This window comes from Leopardus geoffroyi, chromosome B2, assembly GCF_018350155.1.
Source record: "Leopardus geoffroyi isolate Oge1 chromosome B2, O.geoffroyi_Oge1_pat1.0, whole genome shotgun sequence".
NCBI lineage: Eukaryota > Metazoa > Chordata > Mammalia > Carnivora > Felidae > Leopardus > Leopardus geoffroyi.
The window spans coordinates 28181660-28204467 of NC_059332.1; the positions used below are offsets into that span (position 1 = coordinate 28181660).

The window sequence follows — 22808 nt, forward strand, 5'->3', positions numbered from 1 at the left end:
GGGCAAGAATAAAAGTATCTATCATTTTCATAAGAGACTATAACCTTTTAGGTTCATACATTCAGTGTCTCTCTTACCTATGTACATCATCATATACACTCTAGGCACTTACCAAAACAACTAGTTCTTTTCTTGTTTAATGACGTGTAACTTTCATAAAGTGCACAAATCTTAAATATATAGCTAGAGGGACACCTGGGTAGCTCAGTCGGTTAAGCATCTGACTTTGGCTCAGGTCATGATCTCACCATTTGTAGGTTCGTGCCCCACATTGGGCCCCATGCTGACAGCTCAGAGCCTGGAGCCTGCTTCGGATTCTGTGTCTCCCTCTCTCTCTGTCCCTCCCCTGCTCTCTCTCTCTCTCTCTCTCTCTCTCTCCAAAATAAATAAACATTAAAAAAATTAATATATAGCTAGATTAATTCTTGCATGTGCTATAATAGACCTATGTTATCACCACCAAGATCAAGATAAAGAACATTTTCAGCACCTAAAGATGATCCCTTGTGTATCTACCTGGTAACCACTGCCCTGAACTCCCATAGATAAACATTATTCTGAACTCTAGCATCATAGATTAGCTTTTCCTATTCTTGAAATACAAATAGAATCATTTAGTATCTTTAGCATCTGTTTTCTTTTGTTCAACATACTGTTTTTCGAGACTTATCTATGATGTTACATGTTTCAGTATTTTGGTCTCTTATTGCTGCATAGTATTCCATTGTATAAATACACCATAGTTTATTTATTCACTTTCCTATGATGGACATTAAGGCTGATTCCAGTTTGTGTCTATCATGAATAAAACTACTACAAATATTCAGCATGCATATTTTTGTGGACATAAGCATTCATTTCTCTTGGATATTACCAAAGAGTGGGTATATGTATGTTTAGCTTTAGAATATACTGTATAACTTTAGAATATACTATAAACAATCTTCCAAAGAGTCTATCCAAATTTATACTTTCAGCAGAAAATTTAATCTTCACTTTACAGTTGCTTTGAACACTGTGGGCTGAATTCATATTATATCAGAATAATATGAGAAACATAATAACTTCTTATTCAACTAGATTATTAAGGTCATACCTTATTTCAAGCTAGATTACGAGAAATACTTGTCTTTATTATTCTATTTTTTAATACCCCGAAGAAATGTCTCACTGGGTTTTATCAAGAATCTGTATTAGGGCGGCGCCTGGGTCACTCAGTCGGTTAAGCGTCTGACTTTGGCTCAGGTCATGATCTCGCGGTCCGTGGGTTTGAGTCCCACGTTGGGATCTGTGCTGACAGCTCAGAGCCTGGAGCCTGTTTCAGATTCTGTGTCTCCCTCTTTCTCTGACCCTCCCCTGTTCATACTCTCTCTCTGTCTCAAAAATAAATAAATGTTAAAAAAAATTAAAAAAAAGAATCTGTATTAGAAACAGAAACAAAAATTAAAACTTAGAATATCTTATCGCTATGACAGATGAAGATTTGTCCAACTTCCTCAAAACCAAAGAAATGTTGGATTTGATCTTTTAAAAAATGTTAATGTATACCTGACCTCAAAAGTAAGAAAAGGAAAAATTCCAGGTGCCCTATATATAAAAGGGAATTTAAGGTCAGAGTAAAATGTTGAGGTGAACATCATATGGTCTGCACAAATATCAGAATGTGATATGTGCCTAAGGAACAAAGGTATAAACGCTTACTCAAGAATCAAGTGTCAAATATTTTTCTGGGTTAACATCAATACCTCAAATTTGACTTCTCCCAAGGTAAACTACTTATCTTGTGGATTTCCAAACTCAGTGCATTTCATTCACCCAGTTAACTATAACAGATTCAGGGCTTGGCAAACTTCTTCTGCAAAAAGTCATATAGTAAATATTTTAGGCTCTGCAGGCCAGATGTTCTCTGTCACAGCTACTCAGCTCCACTTGCTATAGTGCAAAAACAGTCATCATGAGCAGTCATGGCTCTGTTCCAATAAAACTTTATTTACAAGAAGAGGCAGCAGACCAGATTTGGGGCAAGGGTTATGGTTTTCTTATGTTTGCTTATTAGGGCAGCAAGCTAGGTTCCTCTAACATACTTCACATCAACTTCTAATCATTTACTCTATCCTTTTTTAAATTACAATGTAATCTGTTCCCACTTCACCTTTGCTGACTACCCAAACTAATTATATTTCTACAAGTCTTCCATGTTGTTGTGTATACTTCATTCACTTTCAACTATTGTATAATAGTTCATTGTGTCAATATTTTAAAAAAATGTTTTATACATTCTCTTGTCACTGAATATTTGGGCTGTTTCTACTTTTCTTCCTCAATTTCCTCATCTGTAAAATATAATATCTACTCCATATGATTTTTCATGGATTAAACAAATAAATGTATATAAATTGCTTGAAAAATGCCTGATGTGATAAAGCCCATAAGAGTTTTCTACTATTGCCATGTTGTAGTTGTGTCTGGTTGCCTACCTCCCTACTAGACTGCAAGTTTGTTGAGTTCAGAGGTTATGTTCCTTCATTTTCTTATTCCCAGAACCTACCATAGTGGCTCTATAAATGTTTCTTAAATAAATTAATGAATGAAAAATTAAAGAATTGATTTGATATATAGATTCTAAGCAATTCCAATCAAAAGTCCAACAGAGCTTCCATGGAATTTGATAAGCTAATTCTTAAATATATGTTGAAGGACAAAGGACTGAAAAAAGATAAAATACTCCTGAAGAAAAATTAAAATTGGAAGAACTTGACTTGCCAGAAAATGAATATACATATAAATAACCATTTTTTAATTACAATAGAGATTTAAAAATTGACAGAAAATAACAGAAAAGAGAACTTGAAAGATAGCTGTGCATTTGTGGAATTCTGATAATTGGCAGAGGTGAATACATCAGTGGGAAAATAAGGGACTACTCAATAAATGGTGCTAGGGCAATTAGCTATCAATATGGGTAAAAAAAACATTGATCCCTACCTCACACCATACACAAAAATCAATAACAGATCAAAGACATAAATATGTAATAGCAAATCTCCAAAAAATTTGAATATAAAAAAATCATAATGTGTATAAAAACCAAATACTTCTTTTAATCAAATGACATCACTTTAATATGGAAAATTCAGTTCCTAAGCTAGAAGAAATTATTTGTAACACATATAACCTACAAAATATTCATATACAAAATATATGAAGAAATTCTAAAAATCCAGCAAGATAAGAACAAACAACCCAGTGGAAATATAGCTAAAAGACTCAAACAGATGTTTCACAGAAGAGGAAACATATGGTAATGCCCTCAATATCAGTAATCACAGAAATGTAAATTAAGATCATATAAGATTTCAAAAATTGTCAAGAATTAAGAAATTTGATAATATAATATGTTAGAGAGAAATGAACCAATGGGAATTCTTGCAGACTGCCAGTGGAAGTGTAAAATGGCACAGACACTTTGAGGAAAAATGTGGCATCATCTTATAAAATTTAACATTTACCCAATGACCCCTCATAGCTAACCATCCTAGAAAATATTTAAACATGTATATCATGAGACATGTACAAAAATGTTCATAGCAGCACTGTTCCTAGTAACAAAGAAACTTGAAACACCCCCAAATGTCCAATGATAGGCAGACAAATTGAAATTTTTCTACTTACACAATGGACTATATTATATTACAGTTGAAAATGAATGAACTGTATGCAGTGACATGGAAGACTCATGGAAATCTCATGTTGAGCATAAAAAGAAAGTCCTAGACCACTTAAAATTAAAAAACATAATAGTCAAGCTTAAAAAAGTTAAACAATATATTGTTTAGAAGTGTAGACAAGTATAAAATTTTACTTTTTAGACAAGTATAAAATTTTACTTTTTAGGATAAGAAAATGATAAAAATAAAAATTGAGATAGTGCTCACTTCTGGTCCATAAGTGGGAGGCACCAGTTAGTGGGAATGGTGTCAGTTTCAGAGTGAGTTTATACTCTGACATTATGCTTCATAGTTTCTATATGTTACATATACTCTTTTGTATCAAATATTATATTAATTTATTATAAAAATACAGAAAATGAACAAATCTTGTTAATGAAATGCCAGGTAAGACTGTTATCTGTATCAAACAGAACCTGATTTAAAAAAAAAAAATTAACAGACCTTGATCACCATTTCAGGTTTAGAAGGAAAAGGCAATATGTATATTCTCCAACATAACAGAGTAGATTAAATCTCTTTAGAGTTATCTTGGAGTGATCATATTTCTCCTGGATATTCTAAGAATTATTATTAGTAGTTTCTTATGTCCAGTACATTTAGAAGTCAGTTTTGCAGTTCTACAGAGCAACCTAGAACTACCAGGCAAAGGTCAGTATCTAATTACTTTCTTTGCCCTGCTCCTTGCTGCCCCTCTCAGGATGGACTAAAACACTAATTCTGTTTTCTCCATAAAGATAATCCTGGAGATTGCATGTTGTTTAACCTCCATGTACTTATTTGTTTCTTCAACTGAAAGGCTTGAATGGGTGAAATGTTTGGCATTTTAAGTGAGCTAAAGGATTTTGCTGTGAGGAACCATAGGAACAACAACAACAAAAAAAAAAAAAAAAAACAGATCCTGAAGAGATTTTATACAGGACAGATGTATTTTGGGAGGGTGGACTCAAGAAGGAGGTAGATCTGGAAGCATGAGTAGGAGGCCACTGCACTCCACAAGATAGGCCACTGAAGTGGGGGGGAGTGGGATTGGAGAGTGTAGGTAGTATCTGGATGTTGCACTCAGATAAGAAAGTGGAAGGGAAATGAAAAGGGGTAAGAAGAGGTCATAAAGATTAACAGATATAATAAATAGGGGCGCCTGGGTGACTCAGTCAGTTAAGCGTCCAACTTCAGCTCAGGTCATGATCTCACAGTTCATGAGTTCAAGCCCCGCATCGGGCTCTGGGCTGACAGTTCAGAACCTGGCATCTGCTTCGGATTCTGTGTCTCCCTCTGTCTCTATGCCTTGCCTGCTCACACTCTGTCTCTTTCTCTCTCTCTCTCTCAAAAATAAATAAACATTAAAAAAATTACAAAACAACATATAATAAATACAACCAAAAGAAATTTTGCCTATGTTTTGGCTTATGTAGTCACACCCTCAAAAGAACAAAGACACAGACAGCTGTAGGGTAATGTGGACACAAACATGTTGTAAGAATCCACTGTGTCTGACATGAGAGGCTGAAGTAAGTATGTTTTAGAAAAATTTCAAAATAATATTGCAAGATTAGACAGTTTTTCTATGAATACATGTTCAAAGTAAGTGAAATATTTCAAAAAAATATTTACAAACATTTCCATTTTAATTTATTCAACGAAAATCATTTTATATTGAAAGGGTAAGAGTACAATTATGTCTTTGAGAAAAAGGAAATGGGGTTTTTACCTTTCTTACCAAAACAGTTACCTTAATTTCCTCTGCTTCAATGAAGACTGTTTTGCTCATTCTCTACTAGAAGATAATATGAATGTAGATTACATTTGTCAAAAGAATATACACATTAAAACAATTTTAATTTTTTATCATCAGGGAAATACAAATCAAAACCACATTGAGATGACACATATCAGAATGGCTAAAATTAACAACCCAGGCAACAACAGATGTTGGTGACAATGTGGAGAAAGAGGAACTCTTTTGCACTGCTGGTGGGAATGCAAACTGGTACAGCTACTCTGGAAAACAGCACAGAGGTTCCTCTAAAAATTAAAAATAGAACTACCCTATGACCCAGCAATTACACTACTAGGTATTTATCCAAAGGATATAAAAGTGCTGATTTGAAGGGACACATGCACCCCAATGTTTATACCAGCGCTATTGACAATAGCCAAAGTGTGAAAAAAAGCCCAAATGTCCATAGACTGATGGATGGATAAAGAAGATGTGGTATATACATACATACATGGAATATTACTCGGTGATCAAAAAGAATGAAATCTTGCCACTGCAACAACATGGATGTAACTACAGTTTATTATGCTAAGGTAAATCAGTCAGAGAAAGACAAATATCATATGATTTCACTCATATGTGGAATTTAAGAAACAGAACAGATGAACATAGGGGAAGGGAAGGAAAAATATGATAAAAAAACAGAGAGGGAGACAAATGATAAGAGACTCTTAAATACATAGAACAAGCTGAGGGTTGATGGAGGGGTGTTGGGTGGGGGGATGGACTAAATGGGTGATGGGCATTAAGGAGAGCACTTGGGGTCAGCACTAGGTATTATATGTATGTGATGAACCACTATATTCTATTCCTGAAATCATTATTATACTATATGTTAACTAACTTGATTTAAATAAAAGATGATATTAATAAAATAAAGTAAAAGAAACTATTTTAATTTAGTAAATCAGGTTAAAATTTTCCTAAATAATCATTTAATGAGTCAGATTAACAGTAAGAAAGAGAAGAAACAAAAAAGACCTAAGCATGAAGAGACTCCAAAATGATATTAATGTATTTTCCTTTACAAATCCCTTATGCTTCGGCAGTGCTTTCTGTCTCCAAATGTAAGTAATCTCAGAATATAAAAATTTTAAGAAAATAAATATGTCAATCCTATTTTGGTCTCAGTAGCTTATGACATTAAGAACAAATATTATCTTGGGGAGCCTGGGTGGCTCAGTCGGATAAGTATCCAACTTCAGCTCAGGTCATGATCTCATGGCTGGTGAGTTCAAGCCCCTCACCGTGCTCTGTGCTGACAACTCAGAGTTGGGAGTCTGCTTCAGATTCTGTGTCTCCTTCTCTCTCTACCCCTCTTGTGCTTGTGCTCTCTCTCTCTCTCAAAAATAAACATTAATTTTTTTTAATAAAAAGGACCAATATTATATTGGGGCACCTGGGTGGCTCGGTTGGTTAAGTATCTGACTTTGATTTTGGTTCAGATCATGATCTCACAGTTCGTGAGATTGAGCCCTGCATTGGGGTCTGTGGAGCCTGCTTCGGTTTCTCTCCCTCCTTTCTCTCTGCCCCTTCCCCTGCTCTCTCTCTCTCTCTCAAAATAAATAAAGAAACACTTTTTTAAAAAAAAGAATAGGTGTACCTGAGTGGCTCAGTTGGTTGAGCGTCCAACTTTAGCTCAGGTCATGATCTCACTACTCATGAGTTCGAACCCCAAATTGGGCTCTGTGCTGACAGCTCAGAGCCTGGAGCCTGCTTCAGATTCTGTGTCTCCCACTCTCTCTGCCCACCCCCCACTCATGCTCTGTCTCTCTCAAAAAAATAAACAATTAAAAACAACAAATATTAACTTCCTGATGGTTTGGAATACTTCATTCATTCATTCACTTCTCAATTTTCTGAATAACCTATTACCTTCAAACTGATTTAGAAAGTGTCCTATATCTGGATAATTACTGGGATTAAGAACCTAAATGTAACGTAAAAGGCTACCTACTAATGGCATTAAATAAATGACATTCCCTTGTGACATATATTAACAGGGTAGAACTCTTTTTTTACACTTTTTTTAATGTTCATTTATTTATTTGTTTTGAGAGTGGGAGGATGGGCAGCGGAAGGAGAGAAAGAATCCCAAGCAGCCTCCACGCTCAGTGTGCAGCCCAATGTGGGGCTGAATCTCACAACCTGAGCCAAAGTCAAGAGTTGGACACTCAACTGACTGAGCCACCCAGGCACCCCTACAAAATTCATTTTCCATGAATGTTTGATGATATTCTAGAAGTGTAAAAAGAGGGATGCTTGGGTGGCTCATTTAGTTAAGCATCTGACTCTTGATTTTGGCTCAGGTCATGATCTAACAGTTAGTAAGATGGAGCCCCATGTGGGGCTCCATGCTGACAGTTTGGAGCCTGCTTGGGATTCTCTTTCTCCCACTCTCTCTCTGCCCTTCCCCCACTCACTCACTTTCTCAGAAATAAATAAATAAATAAACTTTAAAAGAAAAAGAAAATGAATTTTGTAAATGTGTATTATAAAACATTCATCTTCCTTCATCAATTTGTCTAAAATATTGTCCTACATTCTATTCACATTGGATCTATTAAAATCTTCCTTAATATACATGCTTAATATTTTTTGATATCAATCATCATCATAATCATGGCCAAAAGAAAAATACTCTTTATTTGGCTGAATTACCCCATAAATAATAATATTAAAACTATATAATTAACTGGAGAAATTCAACAATTGATAACCCAAGCCGAAAGGCTTAAGCTATTAACCTTGTAGGCACCAAACCATGGAAGAAACACAATATTGGACTGCACTTCTAAGGAATGAATTTCTAAAACAGAGTCTAAGTAGTAAAAACCTTTTCTACTAAAGATGTACATCTATATTGTGCCCATGGATATAATACCAATGCAGAATGAGCATGGCCACAGCAATTATTTTGAGCCGAGCCTTCAAATTTCAGCTGTTCTCAATAAAAGTCAATTTTTTAATTCTTTTCATGTTATCATTATTTTCCTATATAAATATGCTTATTTTTTTACTTATCACACATGTTACAAGTCAGTGATCTACGAGCAAAAGATTTTGATTTGGCATAGTGATGTTTTTAAAGTTTGCATTAGTTGTCAACATACAAAAATTTGGAGATTTCATATAAAAATCCAGTTTTCCAACTTGAAAACTCAGATGATCTGCCAGTTGGGGCCCATTTGTTTGATGGGTAATTACTTCCCTTCAATTACAACAAGTACTCCTTAGTTTGCCAGAGTCCCTAACCAACTTACTTTACCTGCACCCCAGAAATGTGACTTTGCAATTATTTTGTTTCATGGTTTTTAGCCTTTAAAAAAATTTTTTAAATTTACATCCCAATTAGTTAGTATATAGTGCAACAATGATTTCGGGTGTAGATTCCTTAATGCCCCTTACCCATTTAGCACATCCTCCCTCCTACAACCCCTCCAGTAACCCTCTGTTTGTTCTCCATATTTTAAGAGTCTCTTATACTTTGTCCCATCCCTGTTTTTATATTATTTTTGTTTCCCTTCCCTTATGTTCATCTGTTTTGTCTCTTAAAGTCCTTAGGTGAGTGAAGTCATATGATAGTTGTCTTTCTCTGACTAATTTCACTTAGCATAATACCCTCGAGTTCCATCCATGTAGCTGCAAATGGCAAGATTTCATTCTTTTTGATTGCCGACTAATTCTCCATTGTACGTATATACCACATCTTCTTTATCCATTCATCCATCAATGGACATTTGGGCTCTTTCCATACTTTGGCTATTGTTGATAGTGCTGGCATAAACATTGGGGTGCATGTGCCCCTTCAAAACAGCATACCTATCCCTTGGATAAATACCTGGTAGTGCAATTGCTGGGTCGTAGGGTAATTCTATTTTTAATTTTTTGAGGAACCTCCATACTGTTTTCCAGAGTAGCTGCACCAGCTTGCATTCCCACCAGCAATGCAAAAGAGATCCTCTTTCTCCGCTTCCTCGCCAACAACTGTTGTTGCCTGAGTTGCTAATGTTAGCTATTCTGACAGGTGTGAGGTAGTGTCTCAGTGTGGTTTGATTTGTATTTCCCTGATGATGAGTGATGTTGAGCATTTTTTCATGTGTCAGTTGGCCATCTGGATGTCTTCTTTGGAGAAGTGTCTATTCATGTCTTTTGCCCATTTCTTCACTGGATTATTTGTTTTTTGGGTGTTGAGTTGGATAAGTTCTTTATAGATTTTGGATACTAACCCTTTATCTGATATGTCATTTGCAAATATCTTCTCCCACTCCATCGGTTGCCTTTTAGTTTTGCTGATTGTTTCCTTTGCTGTGCAGAAGCTTTTTATTTTGATGAGGTCCCAATAGTTCATTTTTGCTTTTGTTTCCCTTGCCTCCAGAGATGTGTTGAGTAAGAAGTTGCTGCGGCCAAGATCAAAGAGGTTTTTGCCTGTTTTCTCCTTGAGGATTTTGATGGCTTCCTGTCTTACATTTAGGTCTTTCATCCAGTTTGAGTTTATTTTTGTGTATGTTGTAAGAAAGTGGTCCAGGTTCATTCTTCTGCATGTCGTTGTCGTTTTCCCAGCACCAGTTGCTGAAGAGACTGTCTTTATTCCATTGGATATTCTTTCCTGCTTTGTCAAAGATTAGTTGGCCATACATTTGTGGGTCGATTTCTGGGTTCTCTATTCTGTTCCATTGATCTGAGTGTCTGTTTTTGTGCCAGTGACTTTGCAATTCTTCAGAACATGTCTACTGACACAAAGACTAAAGATGGCAATTTTTATTGTTTAATCATATAAATATAGAGCCACCTCTATATAAGAAAATATAAATTGTGTTTTTGTCATATATGTTTTTTGTCAAAATTTCTTGCAAGAAGGTATAACTAAATGGTGATAAAAATTCTTAGAAATAAAAAGTCTTATTTATTTATTTTGATCATATTTGGCTCACAAACTCTTTATAAACAGTATCTTATTAGAAAGCAAAGGCAGAGACTGATTTATTTTAATCAGATGATCTTCATTCTCCTGTTAATGAGGACTGGGCAAGTAGGAAATGTTAAAAGGTGCTAGACGGGAATTCCAAAGTTCAAAGTGTCAAGGGGAAAAGTTCTAAAAGAATATAAGGTCGTGTCTGTGGAGCAAAGTGCAGCACAGATGAAAGCTGTGGCTTAAAAGGTTGAGAAATGGGAATATGCCTAAGTGTGGGATGAGTTATGACAGCAGAGAAGTCAGGGAGGAAGACTAGTTACCTAGATCATCAAGGAAGGTGTCCAGAACATCAGTTCTGACAGCATGAACTTTGGAGAAGTGGTGAATGATGTACACATGAAAGGAGAGATGTGTATAGCATTTACTGATATAAGCTCTACACCAGGTCAATCTGGTGGTGCTTAAAAAATTTTAATCAGAGAAAGAAAGAAAGAAAGAAAGAAAGAAAGAAAGAAAGAAAGAAAGAAAGAAAGAAAGAAAGACATGCCAGGTACAGCCACTTGATATGAATGCAAACAGGAGAAATAGAGAGAAAGAATGACCTGGAGGAAGAGACGGAACAGACTCCTTTTGGAAGGATTTGTAGGGGAAAGAGTGGAGGGAAAGTCAGACTTCATTCAGATGAAGAAATAGGAAAAATTGTTGAAAAAATGTTCAGGATATAGACGAGTTTGCTCAAAATTGAAAAAGGGATTCACAAGTGTAGTCCAGTTTCTATTTAAAAGGAATTAATGAAAACAAAAGCCCAAATGACCCATGTTAGAGAAACAAGATGTTTCTCCATTTCCAAATACTGTACTCATGATTAATAAGCTCTTCTCTTTAACCTGGTTTCTACATGCTAATATAAGGCAAATACTTTATTAGATCATTTTTTGCTAATTATAATTTTAAATTGTTAAGAACTTAGTTGGCTGTCCTATAGATTGTCAAATGAATTCTAGTCAAAGGCAGTATTTAATACATTTCTGCCAGAACTTCAAACACAATGATAGAATTATGTAAATTGACTCACTTTTCTAGGTTAAGTCTCCTCAAATATAAAGAGAATGTTGTTCATCAGCTAAGTTTCATAAACTGGCGATACATTTAAAAACTACAAAGGTACTAGAGTTCTAACATGAGGTAGAAAATTGACTTATAAGTATAGGATTTCTTTTTTCCACCAGAAACTTTCCGAGACTCTTTCTAATTTGGTACATCAGGAAAACCAAATAATTAAATATCTTGCTTTGATGCTTTCATTAAATTGGCCCTAGAAAGAAGCCTATTACTTTTAAAATTATTTGGTCTTAGTGGCACTTAAATTCTCCTTACTTATTCCCCTTGTCGCATTCTAGCATTTAAAAACAAAACAAAACAAAACTTGTTTTTCCTTATTAAACTGGACATTCACCTGATATTGGTGCCCTGAAGTTTTTTTCCCCCTTTTGTCACAAAATTATTAGATTCATATAATACAAAAAAGTGTGTTATTTGACTGTAATATAAGACATAGTAAAGTAGATGTTCACAGAAACCACTCTTAGTAGAACACAAAAATGCAGGAGTTATGGGGAGATGAAAAAAAAAAACTAGTATAACACATGATTGGGCTGGCAGAAAGTAAAGGAATTCCTCAGAAGCCTGAGAAGGAAAGTTCTTATCCACAGGAGTAAGCAGCACTGGAGCCACAGATTGATTGCCTTCCAATCTATGCTCAATCCTGGTGGCCTAGGTTCTGGATTTTAATGGACTACTCCTTAGGAGAAAGAAAACAAAACCAGAACCTGAACAGCCTAGATGATTAGATTAGAAACTAGAATTATAAGCTGGGGAACAGTGGTTCCAACCAGTCAGGAGAGAAGGCATAGAGAAGAAACACAGAGGAGACTCCCGTTGTGAAACTGCCATTTTACTCTTTAGGTGGGTGATAGGTACATGGGGATTCACTTTCTTTTTATTCCCCAAATTATACATGTATTATTCAATAAAATTGTTTTAGTTTAACTTGAAATAACTTTGCTGAACTCAAACCCATGTCAAAATATCAAAGGGTAATTACAATTTATAAAATGATTTTTTTTTTGCCCACAAAAAGCACACCTAATATGTTAAAATATCTGTAGACCTAAAGTCACCCATAGGAATGCTTAAACAACATTTTTACAATAACCTTTCTCCTCTGCCTCATTATCCCCATCTTGTATTTGAAAAATCAGAGAAAATCCTGAACCATGGCTTGTTCAATTAATTAAAGTTTAATTCTGCACCAAGTTCAACATCCTCTTCATTTTGCTCTCAGTTTGCAACAGACAACCCTCTGTAATCAGTAGGATCACTGCAAATGACTTGTGAGTTCAGAAATCAAATTCATACACCCAAAGCAAAGAATGATCAAATATAAGGTTTCATGGGGTACCTGAGTGGCTCAGTAGGTCAAGCACCTCACTCTCAATTTAGGATAAGGTCATAATCTCACAGTTCATGAGATCAAGCCCTACTTTGGGTTCTGCCTACTTAGGATTCTCTCTCTCCCTCCCTCTCTGCCCCTCTCTCACACTCTCTCTCAAAATAAATAAATAAACTTAAAAAAAATAAAGCTTCATCTCAATTTTACAATCATTGAAAACAATTTGAAACAGGAAATGCAAAATATTTAGAGGAATGGTCACTTACCAGAATATATGTCCAACTTCTTAACTGACAACCCAGAAGAGGCCAACATTGATTCAAATGCCAAAACTTTGTGCTATGTTTTTAAAGAATCAATTTCTTTTATTTATATTATACCCAAATAGTGCTTGATTAATAGGGAATTTTTTTTCTGACAGTCCACAGACTACTTACAGAAAATACTAGGTGTTGAAATAAAAAATTTAATATTTTCTCTTTGGAGTACTTGAAGAAATTAAAATAGATGTTGGAATTTGCTATTTTAATTTAGATTCACTTAAAATACGATCTGTTGGTGCAGCCGGGTGGCTCAGTCTGTTGGATGCCTGACTTCGGCTCAGGTCATGATCTCGCGGTTAGTGAGTTCCAGTCCCGGGTCAGACTCTGCTAACAGCTCAGAGCCTGGAGCCTGCTTCGGATTCTGTGTCTCCCTCTCTTTCTCTCTCTCCTTCTCTCTCTCTCTCTCTCTCTCTCTCTCTCTCTGTGTGTGCCCCCTGCTTGCTCTCTTTCTCTCTTTCTCAAAAATAAATAAGTAAACATTTTTTAAAGTCATCTTTTTCTGTGAGGCTTCCCTGCTAAGTCATTTAACACTGAAAGCCCTCCCTTAGCATTTCCTATCCTCCATTCTTCCTCCTTCTCATCCTTCTTTTTCCTCTTCATTTTGAGATATAATTGACACATAAAATCGTAACACATTTAAAGTATACATTGTGGTAATGTGATACACATTGTGAAAAGATTTGCCCCACTTAGTTAATTAACACATTCATCACCTCACTTTTTTTTCTTGAGAACATTTAAGATCTACTCTCTTAGCAAATTTCATTTATACAATACAGTGTTACAGTGTTGTCAGCTATACTCACCATGTTTTATATTAGATCCTAAGATCTTATTTATCTTATAGTTGAAAATGTGTACCCTTTTATCAACCTCCCCCTATTTCTCCCACCCCCTAGCTACTGGCAGCCACTTTTCTACTATTTCTATGAGTTGGATCTTCACTCCCTCTCTTTCTCTCTCTCTTTCTCCCTCTCTCTCTCTCTCAGATTCTACATCAAAGTGATACCATGCAGTATTTGTCTTTATTTGTCTAGCTTATTTCACATAACACAATGCCCTTGAGGTCCATTTATGTTATAACAAATAACAGGTTTGTTTTCTTTCTCATGGCTGAATAACTTTCCCTTGTACATATACACCACATTTTCTGTACCCGTGTATCCACTGATAAACACTTGGGTGTTTCCATATCTTGGCATTTGTAAATAATGTGAACACAGGAGAATATTTGTGAACATAGGAGTGTAGATATTGCTTCAATATCCTATTTTTATCTCCTTTTAATATATACCCAGAAGTGGGATTGTTGGGTTATATGGGGGTTTGGGCTTTTATTTATTTTTTTGGAGGGACATACATACTATCTGCACAGATTTACATTCTGCCAACAGCGCACAAGGATTCTCTTTCTTCCACATTTTCAAAAACACTTATTATCTCTTGTCCTTTTAATGATAGCCATTTGAAGAGGTATGAGGTTATATCTCATTAAGGATTTAATTTGCATTTCTCTGAATATTAGTGATATTGACAACCTGTTCATATACCTTCTGGCTATCCGTATGTCTTCTTTAGAAAAATATAAATTCAGTTCCTCTGCTTATCTTGTAATCAGATTGGTTTTTTTTTTTTGATGAGTTCTATAAGCTCTTTATACATTTTAGATATTAACCCCCTTATCAGATATGATTAGCAAGTATTTTCTCACATTCTGCAGGTTGTCTTTTCATTTTGTTGATGGTTTCTTTTCCTGTACAGATGACTTGATTTAAAAAAAAAAAGTTTTTATTAAAAAAAAATTTAAATGTAATCTCTGCCCTCAATATGGGGCTGGAACTCAAACCCCAGATCAAGAGTAATATGCTCTGCTGACTGAGCCATTCAGGTACCGTTCCTATACAGAAGTTTTTTGTTTGATGTAGTTCTACTTGTTTATTTTTGTTTTTGTTGCCTTTGCTTTTGGTGTCAAATCCAAAAAATCATCACCAAGACTGATGTTAAGGGAACTTTCTATGTTTACTTCCAGAAGTTTAATGGTTTCAGGTCTTATGTTCATGACTTTAAACTATTTTGAGTTAATTTTTGTGTAATTTTTGTGTTAAGATAGGGTCCCCAGTTCCATTGTTTTGCATATAGCTCTCCAGTTTTCCCAGCACCATTCATTGAAAAGATTATGCTTTTCCTATTTATATTCTCGGCTCCTTTGTCGTAAATTAACTGACCAGAGGTGCCTGGGTGGCTCAGTCAAGTGTCTGACTTCAGCTCAGGTCATGATCTCATAGTTAGTGAGTTCAGTCCCCATATCAGACTTTCTGCTGTCAGCACAGAGCCTGCTTCAGATCCTCCGTCTCCATCTCTCTGCCCCTCCCCTCCTCATGCTTGCACTCTCTCTCTCTCTCTCTCAAATATAAACATTAAAAAAAGTATTAAAATTTTAATACTTGCATGCGTTTCTTTCTGGGCTCTTTATTCTGTTCCATTGATCTATGTGTCCGTTTTTATGCCGATTCCATACTGTTTTGATTCCTATAGCTTTGTGATATATTTTGAAATCAGGAAGTGTGATGCCTCCAGCTTTTTTCTTCTTTCTCAAGATTGCTTTGGCTATTTGGGGTCTTTTGCAGTACCATACAAACTTTAGGGTTGCTTGTTATATTTCTGTGTAAAATGTCATTGGAATTTTAATAGGGACTGCATCAAATCTGTAGATTGCTTTGAGTAGAATGAACATTTTAATAATATTCTTCTGATCTATGAACACAGAATCTTTCTATTTATTTGTGTCATCTTCAATTTATTTCATTAATGTCTTACAGTTTTTAGTGTACAGATCTTTTACCTCATTGGTTAAATTGATTCCTAGGTATTTTATTCTTTTGATGTAATTGTAAATAAGAACATTTTCTTGATTTCTCTTTCTGGTAGTTCATTGTTAGTGTATAAAAACACAACTTATTTTATATCCTTCAACTGTACTGAGCTTATTTATTGCTCTAAATTTTTCAGTGGAGTCTTTAGAGATTTTTTGTATATAATGTCATATCATCTACAAACAGTTCTACTTTTTCTTTCACATTTTGATGCCATTTATTTTCTTTTCTTACCCAACTGATGTTGAATTTTGTCAAATGCTTTTTCTGCATCTGTTGAAGTGATCATATAATTTTTATCCTTCATTGTGTTTATGTGGTGTATTAATTGATTTTCAAATGCTGAACCATCTTTGCATCCATGGGATAAATCTCACTTGACCATAGTATATGATCCTTTGAATCCATTGTTGAATTCAGCTCACCAAGGCCACTATATTCATCTGGCATATTTGCCTGTAATTTTCTTCTCTTGTAGTGTCCTTAATTAGTTTGATATCAGGGTAATGCTGCCTTCATGAAATGAGTTTGAAAGTGTTTCTTCTTCTACTTTTTGTAAGAGTCTGAGAAAATTTTGTATTAATTCTTCTTTAAATGTTTGGTAGAATTCACCAGTGAAGCCATCTGGTCCTATACTTTCACTTGTTGGAAAGTATTTTTATTACAGACTCATTCTCCTGTAGTAGTAATTGATCTGTTCAGATTTTCTGTTTCTTTGCAATTCAATCTTGTTTGATTGTATGTTTGTAGGTATTTACCCATTTATTTTAGGTTGTCCAATTTTTTCTTTCTTTCTTTTTTTTTTTTTTTTTTTTTTTTTTTTGGTCTATAATTACTTATAGTAGTCTCTTAGGGTCCTTCGTACTTATGTGGTATCAGTTGTAATGTCTCCTTTTTATTTATAATTTTATTTTGTTCTCTTTATTTTCTTGGCAAGTCTAGCTAATGGTTTGTCTATTTCATTTTTTCTTTTCAAAAACAACTCAATTTTGTTGATTTCTTCTATTGCCATTTTAATCTCTATTTTGTTTATCTCTGCTCTAATCTTTGTTATTTTCTTCCTTCCACTAACTTTGGGTTTACTTTGTTCTTTTTCTAGGTCCTTGAAATATAAAGTCAGGTTGTTTATTTGAGCTCTTCTTTTTTTCTTAAAGTAGGCATTTATCATTATCATTTTCTTCTTAGAACTGTTTTTGCTACATCCCATAAGTTTTGGTATGTTATGCTTCCATTTTCATTTGTCTCAAGATATTTTTTAATTTCCCTTTTGATTTTCTTTGACTCATAGGTTGTTCAGTAACATGTTAAGTTTCCATTTATTAGTGAATTTTCTAGTTTTCTTCTTGTATTGATTCCTGGTTTCATACCATTATGGTCAGAAAAGGTGTTTTATATGATTTCAATCTTCTTAAATTTACTAAGACTTGTTTTGTGGTCTAACATACAATATATCCAGGAGCATGTTCTACATGCTTTAAGCTTTGGCTTAAACCCCCTATTTCTTCTTTATTTCTCCATAGTATTTGTCATATCTAACATATCACAAATTTTTTAATGTTTTTATTTTTTACCTTCCCCACTAGAATGTAAACTGTGTAGGTGCAGGGATTTCTGCCATTTCATTCCTACTTTGTCTCACTTAGAAGAGTACCTAGCACATAGTAGATATGCACTAAATATTCTTGAATAAATGAATGAAAGAAGGCCACCTATAGTCAACTATTTTGAATAATGATGAGAGGAAAAATACACCTAAGAACTCTTGACATTAGTCAAGATTTCTATTTACTATAATTATTAGGGTTTGCCAATGCAGTAATTTAGGAGCATTGCCAGCAACCCTCAGTCTTCTGTGCCTCACTACCAAATCAGAATTATAGAGCAGGGTACATTCATTCAAAGATTTTTCTCCCTTTGACCACTTTTTGAATCAAATAAACATTATAGAAAAATCCCTTATTTCCAATAGATCTTGCCAAAACCCTCCAAACAATGTTTCAACACACTCCCCAAAGAAGAAACCCAATGCTGGGAATGAGTCAAGCAATCAGTTAGCAGCTGCCATTCTTAGGTTACTCTCCATACCCTGTTTTTTCTCTCCATTTAAAATCCTTAAACCTTCAAGTTCTTTTAATTTCTTCTGGTGAGAGATTTAATTATTGGTATTTTTAATAGTACATGTTCACTACAGGAATGATGAAAGGCAATTAGCATCATGATTGAGAGAAGCTAAAGCATGCTGTGGTGATGATGAAAGTGAGCAATGAAGGAACACTGAGTGATGGCAATGGACCTAAACACCCACCAAGACTGGAGACGTTCAACCTCATGCAGCTATTACTAATTTATAATAAACTCTATATTCATAAAGCAGCTCAAAATCGCCAAAAGAGTCAATTTAATTCTTAGCATTATATTTTCTTTACATGCTGAATTATAAAATCTTAGTGCAATCTCAGCATTGAAAACTGTAATTTGCATGTGCTTCCTCTATGTGCCACCTTTGTAGAAACAGAGTTATACGGACTAAAAATTATCTACTTGCACTCTGATTTTGGTCCGTAACAATTTCCTTGGCTGGCTGAATAGTAAAATAAACATAAGTAAAATAATCAATTTTCTCTTTTATCACACTGATTTCTTACTGGTTTCATCCAACTATTAATTCAACACTTTATCTAGCTTATAGAAGTTGATAGTATACAGAAGTTGATACACAGTGAAATGAAAACAAAAAGATATTATTAACTAGCCACTGCTGTTTCTAAATGGGATAGAAACTTATTTATCTGCAGATCAGTTAGTGTCATTTGTCCTAGGGATTTCAGAAGGAGTTATAATAAGATTTCTCAGTTTATTTAATAACGCTAGCTACTCAAATTCTAAATGCAATCCTAACTTTCTACAGAAATTTACTAGTCTACATAGGCAGGTATATAGCTTTAACTGATGGATTTATTTTATGTATGAATCTTATTCATCATTTAGAGTTTACAGAAAATGCAATAACGTCACTTTTAACTAATTACATGGAATATAACGTAAACAATGTTGTCCAAACTTTAGGTATTCTTATTCTAGTTTCATGATTTTCATCATCTCCATTGTACTATCACTTCTTAATAGAACTCTTTAAATTCCCTTAATATATTTCTTTTTTTTTAATTTTTTTTAACATTTATTTATTTTTGAGACAGAGAGAGACAGAGCATGAATGGGGGAGGGGCAGAGAGAGAGGGAGACACAGAATCGGAAGTAGGCTCCAGGCTCTGAGCCATCAGCCCAGAGCCCGACGCGGGGCTCGAACTCATGGACCGCGAGATCGTGACATGAGCCGAAGTCGGATGCTCAACCGACTGAGCCACCCAGGCGCCCCAATATATTTCTTTATAAACCTACCTTTATCTTCATTCCAAGTGACAGTAACTATGAAATGATCCATTTGATTCATGAATTAATTTAAAAAATATGTGTCTATCACACACTTTGTGACACATTTTGGGGAGCTTAAAATACAGCTATAACTAAGAAAAGACCATCTCTCATGAGGGTTACATTCTAATGAAGAAGGTAATCAATCAGCCAATCAATCAATACAGGGCATTCTACAAATACAATGTTAGCTAAGTGCTATGAAGAAAGCTAAAGGAAAGTGAGGGGGGAAGAAAGAAGATGGAGTAGAGTAAATGACCTCTGAAGTAGTGATATTTTGAATGGAGACTTGACTGCAAACCCATGAAGGCCTCAGCAATGGAAAACAGAATGGTAAATGCCCACTGTGAAAATACTCAAGGAATAGCAAGAAGGCTGATGTGCTAAAACAAAGAAAGGAAGCCAGAGAGGCCTGGAGGTGAGACTTCAGGGTCAAGCAAGGTCCAAAACAGATAGGATCTCATAGGTCCTGGGAAGAAGTTTGGATTTTCTTTTGAATATAATGAGAAATCATTGGAGAATTTTTAGCAGGGGAATGACATTAAGTGTTTTTCACTCATAATCATTACTCAGGCTTTTGTGTGAACTGACCTTGGAGTAGAAATTCTGGGAATCACTTAGAAGGTTTCTAAAGTTAAGGGGGCCGTGAGGAGTGGGATGGTAGTAATGGTGGAGGTGGAGGAAATAGGTGGATTGGCTAGTTAGTTTTATTTTTTTTTCTCTGATACATATAAAAAATAAATAAACCTTTCTTGATAGTTGTACATGTTTCATCCATGTTCTACCTGAAAGTATTTCACATCTGGCATTCTGGCTCCCATCCTCTGTGAGATACTGGTGCAGTGGTTTGACTTCAGGCTCTGAAATCAGACTGCTTGGGTTTGAGTACATTATCTGACTTATTGTTTGGCAGACCTTTTAAAGTTTCTATTTCTTTGTCTTAGATAATGAGGATCTGATAGCTCTATCATAGGGTTATTAGAAGTATTCAGCTGGATAATGCATGTGCAGTGCTTAGCACAGTACCTGGTGGATCATAAGTAATGACCATTGTAGCTATGTAAATAACATATATCATGAAGATATCCAGTTCTTATTTTTTCTCACTACAACCATAATGAGCACATATTAACCTTACAAATATATTTGCTCATTTTTAGTCATTGTTGTTACCCTTAAGAAGAACCAACATTTCTTAATTGGGCATTTAATACATAGAATTAATATATTACAAATGTGGTGGTAATTTCCAAATAATTTTAGTGCTCCAGATTCAAAGTTCCAGGGGTTTTTTGCTCTTGTGCTCACACAGGTGAAATAACAGCTGGAACTCACCAGAATTCTACTTGTCAAAAAATCTGCATGCAGTGGCATAAAACTAACACAGGTGCCCCAGCATGCTGACAAAGAATAAATAGAAGCACATGTTCTGAAAGGTACATAATACTTCACTTCTTAAAATACTACTTATAAAATGTGGTCAGCTTTGTTCTGCAAATTGGCTGACACCTAACATATAAAGGAGCTGCTGTTGGTGCCCCAGTGGCCATGCCACCTGGATTCTCTTTATCTTGTTTATTATTACTAACTGTTTCAAAAACACTTTGGAGATTTTAAAGAAAGGGATAGATTGTGATCTCTGCTTTGAGTGTGGTCCTGCTAGGAGGCCAAATGACTTTTTAAAGGTCCCTTTAGTGACATGGTATGTCTTAACTGATACTTTCCTTTTAAAAACAACTGTCCTTTTGGGGAGCTCCCAGAAAGGATATTAGGGATTATGTTTGAATAAAAACACTGGAATTTGCTTTCCTATCCCCCCTTTTTTTAAGGAAGAAATCTTCGTGGAATGTGGAAAAGAAATGAGTTTGAGCATACTAAATCCAAATAATGCAACACTGATCTCTCTTAGTCACAAGTCAATACAATAGCAAAAGCCCCAATAACGTTCAACTCACTTTTGGGAGACAGGACCCATGACGTGCTCTGCCTGTGCGAGATAGACGGGTGGTCTGAAGAATGTGATTCTCCTGTAAAAACAAGGGCATACACACACACACACACACACACTTACAAAAACTTCTTGCAGGAGGCCTTCCAAGGAATCCCTGTGCCGCCACCCCCAATCCTTCTAACTTAAGTTGAAGAGCCTTCTTAGTTTTCAAGCTTTCCCTAAGTAACACCAAATGTTGGACTTTGCAGTGCTTTCCTGATTTGATTCTTACGTGACCAGCCTAATCAACCATCATTTGAGAATAAGCTCCCTAGCTTAATCCTTAATTTTCTTCCAACCACTGAAACTATGATGGCCAGGGAAGGTTTGCTTATCACTCAGTTGCCTCCCCTCAGCCATCCACCAAAATGAATGTGAAGGAGTAAAATTCAAGATAGAAATGAGCCCAGGCTCTTTCAAACTCAGGACTGGGTTATCGACAAAATCTTTTGATTTAGCCCAAATCTACCTGAGAGTTTTTACAAAGTGCTCACTTAGTTTTACAATTCGTTGATCAGTAGAGCTGGGCCCAAATTAACCTAGATTTGCAGTAGAAACATATGAGAGAAATACTAGGGACAGCATGCTCTAACACTGTCTTCCTAGTATGTTTCTCTAAGTCTGAATAATACAAGGTATTAGCAATGCCCTTGGGAACTGGTAAAAAAAACTAGATTACTCTACCTGGAGTAAATATTTCTTCTTCAGGACTTTTGTAGTAACTGAATCATTCTACATATTAAAAAAATGTAATAAGTGCCCCATTTATGGAGAATTTTACAGTTAAAATGTAGAAATACTATGGTTGGAATATTTTATAAAAGAGCCAAAACACATAGTAAATTAAGATTGATTTGCATGAAATTTTGCAGATACCCAGATGATAATATAAAAAAAGGAAACAAACTTTGTTTGAACTCTATTGCTGTTATATTAGGTTATCCCCTTGTCTGTACTCTACTCCTGTTCCTAATTTAACACCTGTAAATTGCCATGGAAATTGCATATAAAATGTAAATTTCATATTGCAAAGGTAGGGAGGTCAAATTGTGTATGAGTCAGAATTTTATTAGAATTTCTTTAGCTCATGCCTTTCCCCATCCTTAAAAATGTGGGTAATTCATTTTCTATCATTTTTTGTATCTTGTAGTGTTTGGCAATGGTTAGCAAAAGTGGTCAGGAGAGCCGGGAGGCATTGCTAGGACTATAAACCATGGCAAAGAGATGAAACACATAGAGTTTGAACTTAAAAGTCTTCTAATTCACTTTTTAAAATTAATTTCTTGAACAAATAGAAAAATTGGAGAAGGTCCTG

General features: G+C 35.1%; 1 long non-coding RNA gene across 3 annotated transcripts in view; it reads right to left on the reverse strand.

Moving 5' to 3' along the window:
• Positions 1-347: 347 nt before the first annotated feature.
• The window catches only part of LOC123608125, a 55266-nt gene continuing 32805 nt past the window's right edge, over positions 348-22808 (reverse strand). For 2 of the 3 annotated variants that reach the window (XR_006717108.1, XR_006717110.1), the window contains 2 exons: positions 21459-21530; positions 348-365 (listed from right to left, as the gene is read on the reverse strand). This is a non-coding gene — a long non-coding RNA (uncharacterized LOC123608125). Of the gene's footprint in view, positions 366-15585; positions 15602-21458; positions 21531-22808 lie in introns of those variants that run through there. The other variant, XR_006717109.1, reaches the window with a different exon arrangement.